The sequence below is a fragment of the Agelaius phoeniceus genome, chromosome 3, assembly GCF_051311805.1.
Source record: "Agelaius phoeniceus isolate bAgePho1 chromosome 3, bAgePho1.hap1, whole genome shotgun sequence".
Lineage (NCBI taxonomy): Eukaryota > Metazoa > Chordata > Aves > Passeriformes > Icteridae > Agelaius > Agelaius phoeniceus.
In genome coordinates, this window is record NC_135267.1 from 63491397 (window position 1) to 63512305 (window position 20909).

The window sequence follows — 20909 nt, forward strand, 5'->3', positions numbered from 1 at the left end:
TTTTGAAGGCTCCTGATAGAGGGGAATTGCAGAATAACTTCTGAATGGGTGAGGGGCTTCCTGTGTTCCATGCAAAATTGCAGGTTGTATTTCCCCATGGAATGTGCAGACTTGCTACAAAGTATACTTAGGTGCTTCACCTGTTCTTGGTGAGGTGGTATTGAACACAGTTACACGTCCTCTGTTTTTTACAGCATTTATGCTATTTAAAGAGCTCCTACACTTGAGAGCACTAAGGGATTTGAGTGTTTTGATTCCTGTACCTTCTGTAGGAAGTGCCTTATTTTATTCCAGGGCACTGCATTTTGGAGGCACCAGTGAAAGACCCAGGAATGTCAGGAGAAAAGAGAGACTGCTGCTCAGTGTCTGCAGGAAATTGGTGAGGAAAATCAGCTAGAGGGCACCAATATTTTTTCTTAGGGCCGTTAAATTAGGCCATGTGGACTGGCAGCATATGGATGCATGAGAGAAACATGAGGGCTTTACGAAACAGTTGTGCTAAAAATAATTTTTGGTGTTATTTTTAATAATGTTATCACAGATGAAGAAAGTGAGGTAGAAGTTCATAGCCTGAGACAATTCCTTCTCCTGCTTTACAGCATAAACACTATAAATCCTTGAATGTTTGTTTGGCTAGGTAATGCTTTCCAAAAGTATGTCAATAAAATAGGCATCAGAACCATAAAATATTTTCCTATATTTAGAGTCTAAATGTGCAATAAAAAGTCAGTAAACTTTAGACAGCTAAGCACCAAAATTGCTTTCAAAAAGGGGGGTTGGATGTTAAAATCAAATATTTTAAAAAATAAATATTTTAATATTGCCAAAAATGCACAGTCAGTGTTTCATGCTCAGCGGTGTTAGTAGGCTCAGCTGCAGCCTCGTAAGTTTTGTTGCTGTCTGGGCATGAGAAGGATCCTGAAACTGTTGAAGGGGGCAGGAGTATTGTAGGATTATCAGTTGATTGGTTAATTTAGAGGATTATGTTTTTAATGCCAAAAAATCCAGCTGCACAGAATTGCAGAATAATTTAGGCTCAAAGGGATTTCTGGGGATCCTCTTTCTAGCCCCTGCTCAAAGCAGGTGCACAGTACGTGGTTTTGCATGTTGCAGTAACTTACCTTTACATGGTTTTGATTTGTGCAAGAAAATTAACTATTTGGGTATTTTTCTTTTTGTGTAGTACAGAGCCAAATACCAAAGAAGGATAAAAATTAAGGCAAAAGTTGATCCAGATAGCATTTAAGCAGCACCAAAGTATCCCATACCATTTTGCATACATTGTTTTGGGTTTTTATGATAAAGAAACATTGCTCTAGGCTAGCACGAGGGGCTTAGTTTAAAAATTTGTGAATGAGTTTTAAATTGTTCTTTTCATTCCTGGCTAATATGCTGGAGGGATTGGTAAATATTGAGAGCAAAGGCTATACAGCATTTTTTAACCAGTTCTGTTTAGACTTAATCGCTATAATGCAGTGTTAAAATTTACAAAACAGCTTGTAATTGCAGTAGCTTATTTAAACCAGCTCTTTGTGGTTATGTCTGCTGAGGAAACTTAAACTTCAATGTTCCCCAGCCATCTAATAGCAGCAAATTGACTGCGGGTCTCTTGAAGGAATATCTAAATGTAGGCTGTTGAATAATCCCTTTGGGGGCCCTGTAACTATTTTTGTGCCTGGATATGCGTCATCAGTGGGTATTTTCTCTGGTGACTAGCTTACATCAGTAGGTCTCCTACCATACGCTCTATCAGTGAGTGACTTATGATTGATGGGAGTCACGGCTGCTGTTTAGCTTTTATCTGTGACCTCAAATAATGGACAACGGGAATTTCCAGGCTGTTAAATTCCTTGAATGACTGAAGACACGGGATGGCTCTGCTGATAAATGCAGGTAGTGCCCAGATCCTGGGTGTTCACCGGGGGCTGGGGCGGGGAGGAAGGAGAGGGGGGTTCCTCGGCTGCCAGGCGGTGAATCCGGCGCCGCCGCCAGTGGCGCGTCCCCGCACGCCGGGAAGCGGCCGCGCCGGAGGATCGCCGCTTCCCGGCCGTGATGCTCCAGCTCTCCCGGCTCCCCAGCCATCCCTGCCCGCCGGTGGCACTGGCCTTGCCATGTGTTCGGCTGGCCAATCTTAAGGACAGTTTTCCCGTGCGTTAGAAACCAGGGAGACGCGCAGTTCGCAGCGCTGTGGAGGGAAACGCTGTGGAATTTTCAGCTGCAGTCTGGTTGGTTTTTAACCCTTTTTATTACCATCGGCGGCGAGTGGATTTATTGGCATGCTTCACCCAGGTGCTGCCTGGGCTAAATCTGGAGGTGCAGTAGGCTACGTGGTCTTAAGGTTAAGTTGCACCTGCCACAGTGACCCACTGAGCACACAGTCGTAGTTCATTTCCTGGTGTTCGGTACTTCATTTTAAGGAAGTCAGGACTGCAGATACTGAGTTATCTCCTCTTTCTGTGTCCACTCTGCCTTTCTGTCTGACATACGAAATGGGGCTGCAAGACAGCTACAAGATTTTCTGTGTTACCTGTGATGAATTTAGCAGCTTGAGTCAGCCCTACAGCGAGGCACTTTGTCATTTCTTCTTCTTCCCCTCCTGTTCCTCTTGTCTCAATCCCTTTGATAAAGCTATGATAGGAAACAAGAGATTGGCTGTCTGCAAACTTGTGCACAGAAATCTCTCAAGCCCTTCTCCTGGTAACCAGGGAGTAAAAATTACAGATATAGATGCTCCCAGTGTGATTGAGGATTAAAAAAAAATCCTTAATGCTGTTTATCGTGTGGCATTGTTTGGCTGAGGGAGGATAGCAGCTGGATCCAAATTCCTTCTCACCACTTCTTCCTGTTGGCAGGTGGCCTTCCGCACAGGCTGGGCTTGCAAACTCTCACACGGGTCTCGCTTGTTTGAGCGCCTGCTATTGTTTTCCATTCAGGTGACAGCGGAGCGGGTTTGTGCGAGATTCTGAGACTTGAAAAGTTTCAGAGGGAAAACAGCAGCTTTGTTTGAACTCGCCTGTGTGCTCCCTCCTCCGCATGTACTAGCCCAGAGGTCGCAGTTAATGAATGGAACCAGGCTTCCTGCAGAAGGCAGTTAACCCCTGTCTGTGCCTTTGCTGGCACAGTGCGTGCAGGTGTGCCCTCGCTCTGGGCAATACGGGCTGTGTGTACCTCTCTGCTCCTTTCAGACAGGTGCCTGGTCCAGCACATGCACTGGGGCTGAAGTAAATTTCCTCATCTGCTCTGGCTAGTTGAGTGCTGGTCAAGAATTGCATTCGGCAGAAACAGTAGGAAGAGAAGCAGCAATTAAAAAGAAGCTCGGAAAATCAAGAGGGGGAGAGGAGGGAACGGAAAAGTCTTCATTGAACTGTGATTTACAAGTATACTCTTTTATTTTTGGATTTGTTTTTTTCAGTTGCTTCAGTAACATTTTGGGATTCATGACAAACTGGTTATATAATGCAAAATCTGTAAAAGGTTGAGCACAAAATGTTTTGATGAATCTTGAGTCATTTGCATTAAAAATCAGTGGATTTTCCTAGGGTATGCTTTGCAAATGTAAAGCTTGCTAACTGGTTGATGCTCCTATAATGTGTCATTTACCTCAGCTTTCTAGGAATCAAAATGCCTGGCTCCACAGTAATATCTTTTGGCTAATATTGACCTCATTTGCCCCCATTTTTAGGGGTATCATGTTTTAGGATAGTGATAGTATGTTGGGGTAGCTTTCATTTACAGTATTTGTGCAAAAGCTCAGCATTACCACCTTTCGAGAAAGACTCTCCAAACCTTTAGAACATTTCCAGAAAGGGTTGCCGTTTTCTAAGAAAAAGTGTTGGCAAGTTGCCTGCCGTTTCCTGATGCTTGGCACTGAGGCCAAGGCAGAGGGATGAATTCCAAACTGGCATGTGGCAGGGTGTGTAGGTACCTCCCTGTGTGCTGTGACAGAGATGTCGCGCTGGGGACAAACTTAATTTAGGTGCTGACCCTACAGTGAAGTCACGGCCCATGGATGCCTGGGTCTGTATGCCTACACCCTGTTGCCTTCAGCAACTAAGAGCAGGCACCAAGTTCTGCTGGCACAGCTTGAATTGAGGAATGATGACCGCAGTAGCTAAAGCCCTGTTTGTCCAGAAGAGCCTTCATTTATTCAGTGTCCGTCTTGAAAATCTTGAAACTTTCCCTGCAGAGTGGCTAACCAGATATTCATCTGTTTAGTTAAAATAATTGGGTGTTGTGAGCAAGGGATACTGCACATTGACCGAAAGTCAGAGTATTCCCTGCTGCATCTTGTAATATCTCCATCGGCAAAGCTCTCCCTCCTCCAGCAAAGTGTGTTGGTGTTTCAATGTGCAACTAGTTCCCAGTGGGCACAGGACTGTAATTACCGTACCTGGGAGGCAAAAACGGAGACTGAATCTGACACAGGAATACTGGGGCTTCATTCTGAAATCTGTTTTAAGATTAAATGCTATTCTTTTCTCTCCCACCTGTTAAATCTATGACTATTCACTCTGTACAGCTGATGTATGTTGAGTATTTGTTGAGGGTCATGAGTTGGTATTTAATAGCCTTGGATCATTTTTACACAAAGTACTCTCAGAGCTTAAATACTCTTGAGTGTAAAGAGGTGCTCTGGGATAGAAAGAAGAGAAAAAGAAAAAACCTTGCCATGGCCCACCGTTTTGATGGCACTATTTTGTTTGAAGAGTGACTGTATGGAGCAGGCAGTGCTGCTCATTCATTAGTGAAATCTTAAACACAAGTGAATATACATTATTAGTGTGAGCTGGCTATAGGTTGTAAAAATACTCTGAAATATGAGGCAAAGTGTGATTTGACATTTTCAGGGGACATGGTATATTTTGCTTGTTTTCATTCAAAATCATCTATTATAGTCATAAATACTTTATCTCTCAAAGTGATCTTTGTGTTTCCTTAAAGTACAGTTGAAATGAGTGAACCAATTCCCAGATGCTTGGAAACTGCAGTTTTGGTCAGTTTGTGTGAGCAATAGCTTATATAGTTTCATTGGTTTGTTTTGGGTTTTGCTCCTTTGGGTATCGTGGAAGAAATAAAGGTTAGCCATCACTTCATTTAGGCATTACTTTTCTGTAGGGAAAAATAAGGAGTTACTCATAAACATTGCTCATATTTGTAGTGATAGAGTAACAAAAGTGAAGAGGAGGAAATAATACAAGAAAAATACAGTGTGAAGAAAAGTTGGAACAGTGAAAAAAGTTACTTCATTTTTGTGGATATAATTTTTTAAGTCCACTTGGTCCAGTGAATGAAGAGTTTTCCATCTTTTTGATGTAACTGTATACAGTAATGTGAGTGAATGGAGTGAGATACACTTCAGCTCTTCCTGTGTGTTCTGTGCCTGATAACCTTGGTTCTGAGACCTCTAGTCATCAGCTCAGTCCTCCCTGCAAGTGGTTAGTGTCTTTAATAAGATTGTTGGAGATCCAGGACTAGGTTGTCAGTAATTTCATAGATTTATAAATGTTACCCTGGCATCAAACAGTTAATTTAAATTAAATCCATTAAATCCACCTGTTTGTTGGCACGTGGGCAGAAGAGAGAAGGAATATACTGCAGGTGAAGGCTGTGTACTGTGGCAGACAGGAAGGTACCTCCTTTATGTCAGTAGTTTGGCACCAACTCCTTTAAACTGTGGCAAAGTCTTTTCCTGGTCTCGTTTCCTATATCTACACGGAGCAGTAGTTCTTCTAGCAAGTTTTGCTCTTGGAAGTATTTCTCTTTAGTGTCACAAAGTGAGCATTTTTCCTGCAGGACCTCAAACAGCTCAACAAGTGGTGAGCTTCCAGTGACTCAGCCCAGGGTCCCTGTCCATCTGCTTGCAGCCACCAGCACTCCCTACCAGCCACTGTTCTCAGATGAAAAGCCAGGTGTGCATCCTGAGACAGGAGTGGCTAATGGACGGGGTTATCCTGGATAAAGAGGTCCTGGACTCCAAGGAGACAGTGAGGGAAGAAGCTTCTTTCTAAGCCAAATTACATTTTTTCTGAGTCACATCCTGGCCTTTTGCACATCTTGGCTTGGAAACTTGCTGTAAAGGAGGGAAGAAAGAGATACCACACACTGACATCCCCAGGAGCCTTGATAATGTCAGGACACCTGATGGTACAGCGGCACTTCAAAAATGGCACTGTCATGAAGGATTTACATGATACTGCAATAGCTAATAACACAAGGGCAGTACAAGGTACTTATTCAAAATTGCTGAGGAGTTTGCCAAGTGTCTCTAGTTTCATGACATGACTTTGTCCCTCTTCAGACAGGCCTTTAGCATTTGAGGAGTTTTCCAAAAACTCAAACAGTCTTTCTCAAGTATAATTGCCAGTTGCTACCCTGCTAGCTAAAAATAGTAACAACTAAGTTAAAAAATTAAGTTCCTTACCAGTTACTCAGTTTTTTTTTCACAAAATTATTCCAGCATCCTCAAGGATGGACTCTCTTTTCTTCTTGCACACTTATTTATCCTTTTGGGTTGTGAAGTGAATGAATGTTTGGGGATTTCCTGTGTGCTGCTTGGGACCATCTTTGTTCAGGGACAGAGATACAAAATCAGTCCATGAGGTCATGACATCTTCTGTCCCTTGCTTGGAAGATAGGATAACAATCTGCAGTGTGAAACTCCTTTCTCTCCTTCAAGGAATTTTATTCTTTAGACATAGGCCAGCCAGACATCCTAATCTGGAAGTCTGAAATTTGGGAATAAAAAGGGGTTATTACAACTAAGAAACAGAAAACTTATTAAACCCCCTTTCACTAACATGCAGGGAGAAGTGATAGTAACCAAATTTTCTCAGTCTAACCAAATCATGGAGCATCACATTGACTAAAGAAAATAGGAGCCTTTTGAGGCTACTTTGCTGTTAGGTCTCCATTCTCCATACAGCTCTTGTATAGGAGCTCAGTCTCATGCAAGCAGGAGCTTGTTGCTGGTTACAGAGGGAGCAAGGCTGCATATCAGAAGGTCAGTTGCTGTTTTTAGTTTAGCATTTTATACCTTGATTTCTATTAAATTAGATATTATAGTGGTATCAGAGACAAGATCACCTGGAAGGGAATGTCTCAAAGAGGTATGAAGTAGTAAAATGATGCAAATGAGCAAAAGGACCATTAGTTTAACTACTAGGAAAAAAAAAACATTATGGTGGAAGTCTGTTCTCTTGATGGAAACTAGAGGACCTGATTAGTTGGAGCAACTAAAAAGTGAACTGGACAAAATGCTGAAAAATATACTACATAGATTTTTCTTAGATACAATATGATCTAATAGACTTTGGTAATTTCTGTTTTGATCTAATTTCTGGGATTCTAAGATCACTTTTTAAAAAATTGTCATTTTCTTGCCTATCTCACTGCAAACCTTCTTTGTGAAATTTTTCATCAGTTTAACCACAGAGGGAGGCATTTGCAGTAATCCAGCATGGTGGTATTTTGAAGACTCCAGATATTTCTCATGGCCATATCTTGCCATTGCTCCATTGTAAAATTCTCGGAATACTTGATGGGAGTTTTGCATTAAACTGTAAGGTATTTTTATCCAGCTGCTCTTTAGAGGCCCAAGTCATATCCATGTTCTATTCCCAGGGTAGCCTTCTTCCAGTTCCTTAAAGATACAATTTGGCTTTACAGGAAATAATAGTCATGCCTACCACACTGTAACTAAAATATTCAGACACATGAATCTTTTTCTTGACTTCCTATAAAAATGTCATTTGTAGCTGTATTTTGTTTGTTCTGGTTTGACTATAGTATAAACAAGAATTTATTAAAACATTAGCTCTAAGTTACAGTTCTTTTTTGAGACTGCCAGGTCTTACAAAAAATATTACTGAAACTGCAGGGCAAAACCACATATTAACAGAAAAATGAATAATGAGTCTGTTTTCATATGGATTTTTTAAAAAGTACAGCTTGTAGTTGAACTAAATGTACTATTTCCTCCACTTCAGTCAGGAAGCTCTCATAGGCTTTTAACAGTGCCGCCAAAAAATTAATGCTTCAGCTGTTTAACAGATATCAAAAGCCAGTTTGACAATTGTAATCTCTTCCAGGAATTCCCTTTCCCATTTTCCCTCCCTATAAAAACAGATAACAAGATGCTTATACAGTAGAAATGGAAAGTCAGAGCTATTTTATGAAGCGCTGTGCATTTCTTCCAGCCTTAGGAGATGAGGCATGACATCTCCACGCCAGGGTAGGAAATGCAGGCACTCTGTTGTGTAAGTAGCATTTGCTTCAAGGATTAGCTGCTTGCCAAGATAGCACAGATTTAAATGTTTCCTAAGCCATTTCTGAGTTTTTACATAACATGGCAGTGACAGGAGAGCTGTGGAGATGGCTGGGTGGGGACTCAAAGCAGTGACCAAGGAAAGACAAAACCAAAGGAAGCAGAGAAATATGCTGCATGTGCCAGCATCAGCTGACACAGCAGAACTGAAGGCAAGGGAAAGCAGCACCAGCCAGGCTTCTCTTGGATTTCTGTCCTCACTTTTAACATGCAACAAGATGAGACAAACTGAAAGGAGATGCCACTTGAACTTTTGTTCTGAAGCATCTCAAAAAGGCACTGAAACATAGACTCAAAGGTCAGAAGTGTTCCGTTTTCTGGAACAAATTCCCAGGACAGCTGTTAATACTACTCTGTCTTTTAAGGCTAATCTTTAATAGTATTCAGTGATAGGTATTAAGAAATATATAGTATTACTGTGGCTGTGGCGAGGAACGTTTTGTTCTTCTCTAATGACAGAAAGGAGATTCTGTGTTAGAAGAGTGAAATAATTAAAGAGGTTGCCAATAAAAAAAGCCACTGTGTTTGCAGAGGGTGCCCTTGTGTTCAGCAAATGCCAATTAGAGAACTGTCACTTTATGTGTACCGTGGGTTATTACTGCACAAACAGTTGTACAATTACGCACTGGGTCAGAAGGGCAAGTTACCTTCACCTCACAGCCATTATTTTAAAGCAAACACAAATACCAGGCACACAAACATCAGGCACTGTGGCAGTAAAGTAACGACTCTTTGAAAATGCAGGTTAAAGAAAAAAGAGGCCATGTAACAATCCTTGGCATTGTGGAAGGTAATTTTTACTGTGTCTGCATAACGTAGATTAGAAACACCATCTTTATATAATGGAGGAGCACACACTTCTTCCACCACTTGAAATACAGTTTATATGCTGTTATGTTGTTCTGATGTTTGGAAATATAAAGAGACTATAGAGAATATACATTTTTTTATTTACCTTCTTTGATACTGAAATGTTTGTAGTCCACATGCCCTTGTAAATGAGTTTGTGCACTTCCTTCTGTTGTGCTACCAATGGTCTGATGTCACCATCATCTGATGCACTCTGCTCTCAGCTCTTGTGTGGCTGTAACTGACTTTAGTAAATGGAATAAAGGACAGTTCTGCAAGTGACCTTGTGCAAGACATGTCCTTGGGTGTTTATTACTTGCACTTCTTTGTAGGTGTTCTACTTGGGATTTTATTTTGCATATTTTGCCTGAAGCTTCATTGGATTCAAGTCTAAATAGGCAGAATGAGCCAGGGGTGTTGTGGCCATCCTGGGCACACACAGCATAGCCGTGCTGTATCTGGATTCATAAGTGTGGATCTAAGGCTATCAAGTTTGCCTTCTTTTCTAATGTGGTTGCCATCTGTGCTTGTTCTGGCTTCTCTCTGGGTCGTAAGAAAGAACACAGTTCAGCAGGGATTGTGTTACCATCGGTGGCCTGAACCTTTGTGCTCGCTTGACCTCATACCTCTAGGAAGCTCAGCTGGCAAACATAGCACAGACCTTTGTGGCAACACCCTCTGGGAGCGTGGGCAGCCACTAAGGTTACCCTGCTTCCATATATGCCGAGGTATTTTCATTGACATGCTCTTTTCACGGGTTTGAAATCACTGTGGCTTTAAAGCACCAGCTTTCCCTGAAGCGAGAGCACCGTGCTCACCCGAGGACCTGCTCGAACCCAGCATCTGCTGGGGCAGGACGGGGTGGCAGAAGTTAAATGGAGAGCGTTAGTTTGAAAAATGTTATGAGGTCACCATCCTTTTAAATTGGTTTACACAGATGGCTGTCTGGTTTGTTGCTTTGTCCTTGCTTAATAGTAACTGTTTATGGAAAAACGAATTGCTTTGCAGAAGGAGGTCCAAAAGCTCATGCTGTTGTTTCCCTCACTGGAGATCTTCGTGTTTTTATGGGCATACAAAGATTTGGCCTGAAATGAAGATTAATTAGGAAGCATAGTGAATAATTAACTGTTTGACTTATTGCTAAGCTCTGTAGTCACTGGGTTAGAAATGATTTCCCCAACTGCAGGAGATAAGAGAAGGTTATTCCCAGTTTCACAATGTCCACATTGTTAGGGCTTTGTGCTGTGTGTATTCTGACATCAGCTGATACCTACGCAAGCTGGGTCCAGCTTCTCATCCAAACCACTTCCTGGGGTTTTCTCGGGTAATGGCAGTGATTCAGAAGACACCACAGTGCCTCAGAAAGCCATTTTTTACACATTGCACCCAGACTGTGTGACCATGAAGAAATGAAGTTCTTAGGAAAGAGTTTTGTTCTTGAAAACACCCCCTTTTTTTGTTTGTTCTGCATTCAGATTTAGATGTACATTGCTTGGCTTATCCTACTGACCTGTTCACAGACTCACTTTCTGTTTTGTGGAAGATGTAGGAATATGATGTACACATATGCATGAGGCAGAGGCCTGAGGCTAGTCTCCAGGCAGAGATGCTGATTTTGCATACAAAATTGTTCCTACCTGAAAAATACTTATTAAAAACCCAACAAAGTAATAGACAGGGTTATTTAAAAAAAAACAACAACAAATCAAATCTAAATAATGGTGCTCTGCACTTTTGCAGGACTGTCTACTTAAGAAGCTGAGAGTGAGTTAGGAACATTGATGAAGCCTCTATTCTGTGAGGTGGGTATGTGTTTTTTATTACGATTTTGAAAATGCATAAAAAATTCAAAACATTTGCTGGAGTCCAGCCACAGAACTATTTAAGAGCTGGTAATAGAGTCCAGAAATTTTCTGCCACGGCACATGTTCCAATCAACAATTACAAATAAGGTCTTTTGCCCTTCTCTGAAGGAAGTGATGAATTTTTGCATTCTGTTAGTGTTTCAAGTGGCTCTTTTGATTTTTGATTTCTGACTAATGGAATAAGTGACTCTCACAGATACTTTCTCTCCTCTGCTCTTGCAGTGGCCTTAGATCAAAGTTTGGGGAGATAACAGTCTGTAATAGGGGAGCCAGTGGATATCAAACGTGTCCACTGGATCCAAGCCAAACATAATCAGGGGCTCAGAAATGTTCTGTGTGTTTCATTACTTTTTCATTTTTTAGCATTCTGTCATGGTCAGATGAACCAGCAGTCTTTTAATAAATCCCCTTCCGTATTCAGACTTGCAGCTCAGGTTTGCAGGCCCATGGGGGCTGGATTATTTGAATAAGTCTGAGAAGTGAAACTAAACATTTGTAGGTGCAGCAAGCAATTACAGGCACCCAATCTAGTGAATCTTGTAATTTTGATAACCTTTGTTATTACAAGATGCTGCATGCAAAACCATCAGCTCTCCTTGCCCTCTGTGTGAGCAGCTCAGATGTGGACCCTCAATGCTTCCTTGTGCCAAAGCTGATTGCCCACCCCTGCTCGAGCATCCCCATTCCCAAGGAGCAGGGACATGGAGAATCTCTCTCTTGGGTTCTTGGTTATTTGCACCACTTTCCCTTTTGGCATCATGAGGTAAACCCTGTTGAGTGGGATTCTGCCTCCTGCTTCATGCCATTGGGATCCTGGATTTGTGGCAAGAAATAAGTCAGGATTGGAATTTTCTTTAAACTGCTGTACATTTTTAAAAACTGATTTTGGAATAAATTGCTTTGACAATAAGTACCAAAATATGTATTGATAAAATATGAATTTATGCATGCCAGAATTTATGTCTTTTGTATCTATTCACAAATACATACCAAAAATTGACTGTAGCTCCATATGGCTCCCAATCTCTTCCCTCCCCCAGCTGTCAGCTTCTCCTCACCTGGATGACTAAATGGGAGCAGAGTGCTGGGCCATGAACTGAAGGTGGGTGTAGCAGAAAAGCTATATTGAATGTGTTTTCTCTGGGACATCACTGTGGTTCCTCAAGTGCCTCTCAGTTTGGATGGAAAATGCATTAAAAAGGTGATGCAGTTTGGTGCCAATCTTAGTTTCACACTCTGAAAAAGGAATGAAAATACTTAGAGGGTGAGTTACTTCTGTGCTGATTTGCTTTTTGGGCAGCAGTGGTTGTGTAAAAGGTATTATTGTTTTAGAAACTTTTCAGTATGGCTATCAATTAAAATAATTCATTTTTTAATACTGAAATTTTCACTTGACTGAAGTAGAGATGTCAGGCCTGCTTGTAATTGGTTCATCAGGGCTACAGGGAAGTTGAAATACCTCCACTCCAAGACCTTCCATTTTCTGACCATAAGCACCATTTACTTTGTTCAGTTCTGAAGTGTTTAAATTCAAAACCTTTGGTAAGATTTTTAACACATTGTTTGATTGAAATTATGCAAATCCATTGCAGTACTGTAAAATGATGTAAGATCTTTGGGAGGGAAAGTACCCATTTCTTCTGCCCTAATGCGTCTGGAGGTGAAAGGCTCAGGATTCCTGTGCCACTGCAGGATGGGTGGTGGGATGGCACAGCTCACTGCCTCACTGCCCACGTGGCACTGCTCACATCGGTGTTTTGGTGTCAAACAACTCCTCAAAGCCTCCAAAATGGGAAAGTTATGATCCAGGACTAAGTGTTGTTGCCATTAAACAATGATCCCAAAGTTACCTCAGCTTCTGGTGCTGGGTGGGCAGGAACCCAAGTGGGCTTCTTCTGTTGCTGATGTTTTTCGTAAGGGAGCTGAAATGATCACAGCTGATTTGGAGTTTTTTCCAAGATTGCTTTCTGCCACTTCCTTTAGAAACCAAACATGAGCCCACAGCTTTCTGTCCTGTTGGAACATTGAGTTTTGTTGTCAAATTCAGAGCAGTTAGATGAAATTTTAAAGATATCTAGAGGAATAAAAATACAAAGAAATGGCTAAGGAGGAACAGAAGACAAAAGTGGTTGAAAGAAAATTTAGATGGCAGAAGGTTCTGAAATACTTCACCTCTCCTCTAACTGGGACAAAACCTTGACAACTCCTAAGCAGTAAGACATCTTACTTCAGAATATTCAAAATGTTGCTTCAGTTTTATTTTGCCTATTTTTTATGTCATGAAGGTATTCCAACTCATCGACTAGCAAAATACTGTCAAACTTTAGTATTGAAGTATCTTGTTATATCACAAGGCCTATTACTTTCATTTATCTTCATTTAAACCAGGGACAAAATTTTTATATTTTATTGAACTTTTCATTTCTATCAAATCAGTATGTTTTTCTTTCAGGAAACCCCAGTATGAAAAGTTTGGACGGGTTACAGTTTTAAAATTTTTTCGATTCTTACTGTTCAGTTTCTCTTTTAAAAATAAGTAAAACGTGCCTTCTTTTATTGTCTATAAGCTGCACAATCCCTAGAATTACGTATTTTTGAAAGCATAGGATTTCAGCACAGATAGGACTGACTTTCCATTTCTGTGAGAATGTTTACAGTTGAATGGTCTCAGGAATAAAACTGAAGCTTTTTTACGTGTATGTTTTGTGAATGTAAAACTTGCACACACTCTGAGCTGTGAACCAAAAAGCTTCAGATTGAGCCAGCAGAGAGGAAGGAATTTGTCTGCTATACAGCAAAAGGAAGTATTTGCTGTGTTATTGAAGCACATGGCCTTTTGCCATCTTTGATAAAGTGTTTCAGGGTTGTGCACCCAAAGTCTGCTGCCCTCTTGACCCATCATTCATCACTGGCTGCAGATGAGGTAGATGAGATGCAGCTCCATAGGAGAGCCATTGTTTCAGCCCTGCACAGTTCCTCAGAGAGCGGAAGCTGCAGACAAAGCGGCTCCCTGTGATTCACCACGCTGCTCAGCCTCCTGGTGTTTTTTCTTTTACCTGTACCTTTTCTGGTCCTGCTCTGTGCTGGCCAAGGTGGACAGGCAGCCACGATGAAGCTGTGGGATTGATATGCTTTCCACTCAGCTTCTACTGGGCGCAAATGAGATGAGTGTCTGGGATTTTTTTTCTGAAAAGGAGAAGCAGATACAATTATCACAGCATTTGCCTTGGCAATGCATTCAAATTTATTCCCCTTTTGACTATTCAGCACTGTTGATAGATGATGCTTAAAATGTGGAATTGCCCATAATTTTTCTAGCACACTGTGAATTGCCCAGTCTTTTTTTTTTTTCCTCTCTGTAAGCATTTCTGGTTACAGAGATGCCAGCATTCCCAGTAAGTATGCTAAGAATGTAGAGTTATACTTTGTACTGCTAAATTAACAGACAGGAATAGTCACACCAAACCAGATTCAGCTCCCAGATGGGAAAGCATCTCCTCTAGACCAAATTTTAATGACTTTTTTACATGAGAAATTTTCACCACTGTAGCATACTGTGTGATTTAAAACAAATGCTATCATCTCTCTCTGTTGGTGATAGGTAACTTGTAAAAAATATAGCTTTCTTTGTAATGACCAACCAGGGCTTGGCAATGTCTGGACATTTAGGTAGATTAACTAAGTAGGTTAACTGATCTTTTATTATCTTAAACTATTTAAATTTAAAAAGATAATTTTTAGTTTAGCAATTTTTTTTTGAGCACTAGTTTGAAGGATCTGATTCTTACTTGATTTGTTATATATGCAATCCTCTTAGCTTTTAATTCCTGTAAGTGACAGGAGAATGAGTCCTAGATGGCATAACAACAATATCAGAAGAGTTAACTTGGATAGTTGTAAGATGTGGTGGGAAATATTCTCAGACATTTCTGCCTCCTGACTAGGAAGGGTCTGTTCATGAGATGATGGAATCCATGCTCTTTGGCAGTTTGCCTGCATCAGCTGGAATATTGTAAGAGATCTTGGCCCCCTGCAAATTTTAACAATGACTGTATTATGATGAAGTGATGCAGAAGTTTTATGATTTGTTTAAAAGAAGAGAAAGGGTCTTCCACTTCTTGTGAATGCTTGACCTAAGAGACACTGCAGTACACAGCCTGACTTGTCCTTGGAACTCCTTTATGTTTCTGCCATGAAGTCAAGTGGGATGTGCAAATGCTGGAAGGAAAAGTTAAAAGCTGTGTATGTGGGCATTTGGACAGAAATATACAGTTTTCTGTGCTTGTACCAGACACTTTAAATACCCTACCTCCCAGTCACTGCAGCTGCTCAGCCACTGAGGAGATACTTTAGATGTCATTACTTTGTGCTGTTCTCCAGTTCATGGTATTTCTAATTTTGAGTGCACTGTATTACCCTATTTCTGTTTATAAATCTTTTAAGTGTGCACATTAAAAAAGTAATTAAATTGTCATTATAATTTATAGTATGCCTGAAGTCAATCACCTAATTAAATGGAAAAAGCAGAGAGGTAGTAGGTTCATAAGCATTTATTAAGTACTACAGTATTAATTATGCAGGACTTTTGAACCAAGCAAAAGAGGAAGGAATGGAAACACCAATCTAAAAAGGCTTTCCATTGCTGGCCTTCTCAATTTAATAATGTGAGATACCCCCCCAACCCCCAGTTGGCAGGACAACACTAATGCTTTCTTTTTGTTAATTTTTAATGAAATTATGATGGGGGTTTTTTATGACAACCACTTGCAGCATTTTCCTGTAATATTTTTGAAAGCATAATTTGTCCCCATGCAAGGGCCTATAAATACATGAGTAGAATTGGAGATACATTTAGAATTATGGTTTGGGGTGGATTGTGCAGGAGCAGACTCTTGGTCGTCGCTTCTCAGCATCTCAGGCAGGGAGTGGAGCCTGTGCTGGTCCCAGTGGCTTGGGGGCCACTGGAAGTAGGGGCTGAGCCCAAAAGGGCAGGCAGGCTGTGAGTGCCAGAGGGCAGGGATATGTAGGGACAGTGTGGACGTGACAAGGTTTGCACTTTCTTTGCAGCTGTTCTCTCACCTCCAGCTGCAAATCTGTGTCACTTGTCTGACAGTGGAGGGGATGGAATGCCGGCTCACCCTGCAGGGCTGGGGTCAGGAGCAGGCTCTGTAAGGTGGCAAACTGTGGGCTGAGCCCTAGAAATGGAACTGCATTTTAGTGAGCTTGTGAAACAGGGCTGTCTCACTATGGCTGGTTTGTACTTTGCTGCATTAGGTGAACTGCCTGGAGCAGGCAGATGAACTAGATGAAACAGATGCCCTAAAGTCAGGATTTCTTCTCTTTTGCTAGTTCGTTAAAAAATTTAAAACTCTGGTAACACATGTACACTGAAATAAACTTGCCTGCATTCCATGTTGTTCCCAAGATTTTAATTTCATCCTCAGTGACCTTTACACCTGAACATCGGTCATTGAAACCTCTCTTTTAGATAGCAGGGGGGTCTAATCCATCAGCCCTGAGCCCTGGCTGCACTGAAGCAGACTGCAGGCCTTAGGGGAGAAAGAGACTGAGCAGGCAGAGGCAGCTGCTGCAAGCACTGCAGCAGTCCATGGTCTCCTGCTGATCCATTGGCCTGCACTGAACGCAGCCCAGCTGGTTCTTGGGAATACCAGTGCAGGCAAACATCAGTAACAAACCAGGGCAAGCCCCAGCAAGGGGTTTGACAGAATCCAGAGTATGCTTTGCAACTCAATTGGATATTGATAGTGAGGGATACAATGGAATCCTTGGAAAGGAACACCTATGCTTTTTTACTGCAAGAACTTGTAGCAACAAAAGGTGGTTCATTAGAGATGGGGCCTTTAAAAGACCTTTAAATTACAGGTCTTTAAAAGAAAAGATGACCAAAACACCCACTACTGTATAAATGGACAGGTAGAGACTTACTTACTTGGTCTGTCATTATCAAATTGATTTAACACATTTGGAACCTGAGTGCACAGTATCAGTTTATCTTGCAGTATATTAAATAGGAAGTCATTGGCCAAACCTAATCACAACATAAGGGCAGCATCTGAAAGATGGACCTCACTTACCTGAAAACTGAAGAACCAGGTCAATAGCTCTTTTTCTGAAAGAAACTGAGATTATGTGATTGGAATATAAATCCCCACTGAAGACCATTTCTTTTCACAGTCTTTAATAGGCTGAACTGAATTGACAGCAAAAATGACCAAAAAAGGGCCAGACTGAATTATCAGAAGATTACTTTGTATAGGTATTATATGTTTTATACAAAAAACCATTGAGTCTGTTTGGCCATAAGCACTGCAGGATTGTGTACTATCTTCTTCAGTACAAGGATGAAGAGGATTGCACACTAAGGCCAGGTCCAGCAGCTGAGGTTGCAGCATCCCTTTTCCTTGTCCCACACACCCCCTGAGTTACAGGCTTGCATGTCTTGCTAGAGGGGGACCTGTGGTTACTGCTCTTAACCTGTTTATTACTGGAATTAATGTTTAAAACAGATATAATTGGGATTCCCTTTTCAACAGGCAGTGTTTTACCTTATATGGAGAAAATTAAATTATTGACAGCTCTTCATCTCAGAACTCATAATAACCCTATAATGAGCACAGTCATTATGCTTCAGGTTAGCACTGCAGCAGTGTTATATAAGGAAAGTAACTTGACAGTTTTCTGGGGGAAATAATTATATATATATGATATATATCACATATATATATATCAAAGTTAGTGGCCTAACCAAGGTCTCAGATGACATAATACAAGTTGGGTTATATAATTCATTTTATGGTCAATAAGCCTGTCTTTTGAGTTGCATGTTGGAAAACGTAATGCTTGTCTGTTTGTATCAGTTTACAGCTCTCTCTTTAATATAGAAATTGCTCATGCCATGATATTGTAATCTGTTTTCAGCTTCTCATGCTGGCACTAGGCAAAGGCAGTCCCACCACTGGTGTCCTCTCTTTGTTGAAACAGTGAAAAACTAGGAAACCCAAACCTTCCACGTGTTGATTCTGAAAACAAGTTGGATGAGTCTTTATTGCAGCCCTTTGAAGTAATAGTGGAGCAGAGTCGTTCAGATGCTCTCTGCCAATTTTTTTGTCTAAAGAGAGGAAAATAAGCCCCCTCTTCATGTGTCTTCAGCACTTTAGGCATGTATTTTCATTGGGAAAATGGACTTGTTTTATGCTACAGGCAGATAATTGATTTAAAGTCCCAGATATATTATACAATGATATGCAAAACGAATGCTGATTTTTAAATCCACAGTTGTGGAAATTGCATTTTCTCAGGTATCAAAAGCAGCACAGGTGTTCTGTCACAGATGGAGAGCTTGACCACCCCAGTCTGTCTTTATGGGATGCTCAGACATCACTCAGAGGGATCTGTGTTGGGCACTGGCAGAGGTGGGACAGGTGGATGTTTGGTGGCACGTGCCTTGCACACACAGTGTGTGACTCCAGGCAGCTCAGCTGAAGACTCTCTGGAAGCACGAGGAGGTCACCAGCTTCTCCTGTGCTCCTGGACCTCCACTGTGTTGGGAGCACAGGTGTGTCACATGTAAGAGGTGAGGGGTGTTACTTAAAAATCAAAGTATATGGGCCATGATTGCAGACCAGGAATAGCAGAAGTAGCTTTTAAGTTCCTGCTACTGGAATTTAGTATGGCCTCAATAGCCTCCAGATGTTCTGTGCAAATTTTCAGGTAGTCTTGGAGCTGATGTGGCTTCATTCTGAGCAATCCCTAATAGGGGTGACATAAGTTTATAGAGGGAGGTAACACTGTTGGTTGGTGTTTGGGTGGAAGTTCTCTGGAATTACAGGGCACATGCTGAAGAAGAGCAGTATTAAATTCCAGCTATTTAATTAATATGAGTATTGATCTTGTATGTGGGATTTTCTTGAGGTATCTCTTGGGACAACAATATTAAATTTGAAAGAACAAATGCCACTAGAAAGCAGGGAGTTGTGCAATGATGTATTTTTAACTTCAAGCCTCATAAATTAAATTCCTAGCTAGACTTGGTGCAAATATTTAAAATCCTCTTCAGTCCACAAAATCAAAGAGCCAAAGGGCAACTTGAGTTCACAGGACTCTTCAGGAAGATGGAAAACCTAAAGTCAAGCTGAAAGTGTGTTTGAGAGAACAAATCTAGGTACATTGGGCCTGGAGAGAGCCTAAGTGAGAGCTTTGGGTGCACATATGTATCTGCAAGGGCTGGAATGAAAAGGCAAGATCTTTTCATATGTTGCTGAAGAGAAATTGGGGTGAAATACTGTGGTTAAACTACAGCATGTGGTTAAACTACAGCATGGAGTACTTTGCTCTAGACTGTTCAATACTGGAAAGGGGTTACTACTATACAACATTTGGGTCAGTGGAGCAAACTGCCACGGGAGGGTGTGGGGTCAGTCACAGCTAGACTAGGTTAGTGACTATTTTAGGTGGCCTAGGATGACCCTAGGTGGCTTTAGAGGTGGCTTCCATCGTAAATGTTTCTGTGATTTTTGTTCTCTTCTGATTCAACTCTTGTAAGACCGACTTGTTCTTCCGGTTGGTATGTGAATTATTACAGCCCTATTGGCAAAAAAGCCCTCTGCATGTAAGATAAAAATATGACCAATATTACTTTGCATTTATTGCAGATGTAAAATGCCAAATAATTATTACATAAATTATGTATTACAATACATAATACAGTGTGTTTGTGTTGTGGATAATCTCTGGAAATTGGTATTAAAAATAAAATCTTATAAATATTTAGGCTATGCTTAAAACATTCGGGTTTTTCCTCAGAATTACACTTTTTTTTTCACAGGAATTTTTCCATATTTTAAAGATAGGAAATGTCTAGCATTTTAGAGAATAATCTCACATGGGAGGTGAGATGCAATTTGTGTCCCCATGACCACATGAGCTACATCTGTCCTGCTACAAATGTCTGTCGTGGTGCAAGTTTCCAGGGAAGGGTTTAGAGGACTTACAGATTAGTAAGCTGTGTGTGTTCTTATGTATGTGCACACCCTTAAGTAATGGTGTGATAGTCTTACCCAGCAGTGACTGTAGTCAGTGGAATTTTTAATTGAAGACACAGTTCCTCTATGCCAGGTTATGTTTTCTTTCATGACATTTCATTGTTCAAAAGCAGGTTCTGCTGTTAATTAAAATTGGTGCATGGGTAAAGATTGACTTTCATCCACAGGAGCAACATGATGTATAGTTAATCACACCTGGCACGGAAGAGCATTTCTCTTTGGTCTCAATCCAGGTTCCACTGACTTTTACGATATTTGGATCAAGTTTTCCAATCATGTTGCTGTGATGATCTGCAAACCCACTGAGGACTTCATTGCTCATTGCCAGGACTAGCTGTTATGAAATGGTATGAAAAGCATTGGAACATAAGTGCCAAAACCTACATCTGCTGTTCAAGTTAAGAATTTCTTTGACTTGTCAGAATGAAAGAAATGAAGTAGCCCTAGCAAAGTTAATTCTGACTCCATTTGCTTATCCTCTTTTAATCACATTTGAAACTGCTGTAGGATTGGTGTATTAGTAAGCAATCCTTAGAGAAGTGGTGAGCAGTGTCCTAAGGTCATGCAAGGTTCATCAGGCTCTGCCTGGAGCCTCTTCCTGGGATCTCGTTATTCTGCTTGTCTCCCATGAAGTAGTCCTGACAGAAAAAAATAGCTTCTTTTCTTTGAGTGCTTGCTCTTCTATGAAGAAGCAGTAAGTAGTGTAAGGAGTTTATGGTGGTCACAAATGTTCTAGAACAGTGAAATAATGGTTTGAGACATAATTGACTAAATTTTAATATATCTGTTATAACTGCCTGAATCAAAAAT

The 20909-nt window shown here is 41.0% G+C and overlaps 1 protein-coding gene across 8 annotated transcripts in view; it reads left to right on the forward strand.

Annotated features, from left to right (window-relative positions):
* The window catches only part of HIVEP2 (HIVEP zinc finger 2), a 136832-nt gene that overhangs the window by 50272 nt on the left and 65651 nt on the right, over positions 1-20909 (forward strand). For 3 of the 8 annotated variants that reach the window (XM_054630738.2, XM_054630745.2, XM_077175453.1), the window contains exons 3-4: positions 10913-10974; positions 12078-12139. The exons of 1 other annotated variant lie outside the window; for it this stretch is intronic. The gene's annotated coding sequence lies outside the window, so the exon portion shown is untranslated. Of the gene's footprint in view, positions 1-1715; positions 1894-10912; positions 10975-12077; positions 12140-20909 lie in introns of those variants that run through there. 4 more of the 8 variants (XM_077175454.1, XM_077175455.1, XM_054630739.2 and 1 more) reach the window with 4 other exon arrangements.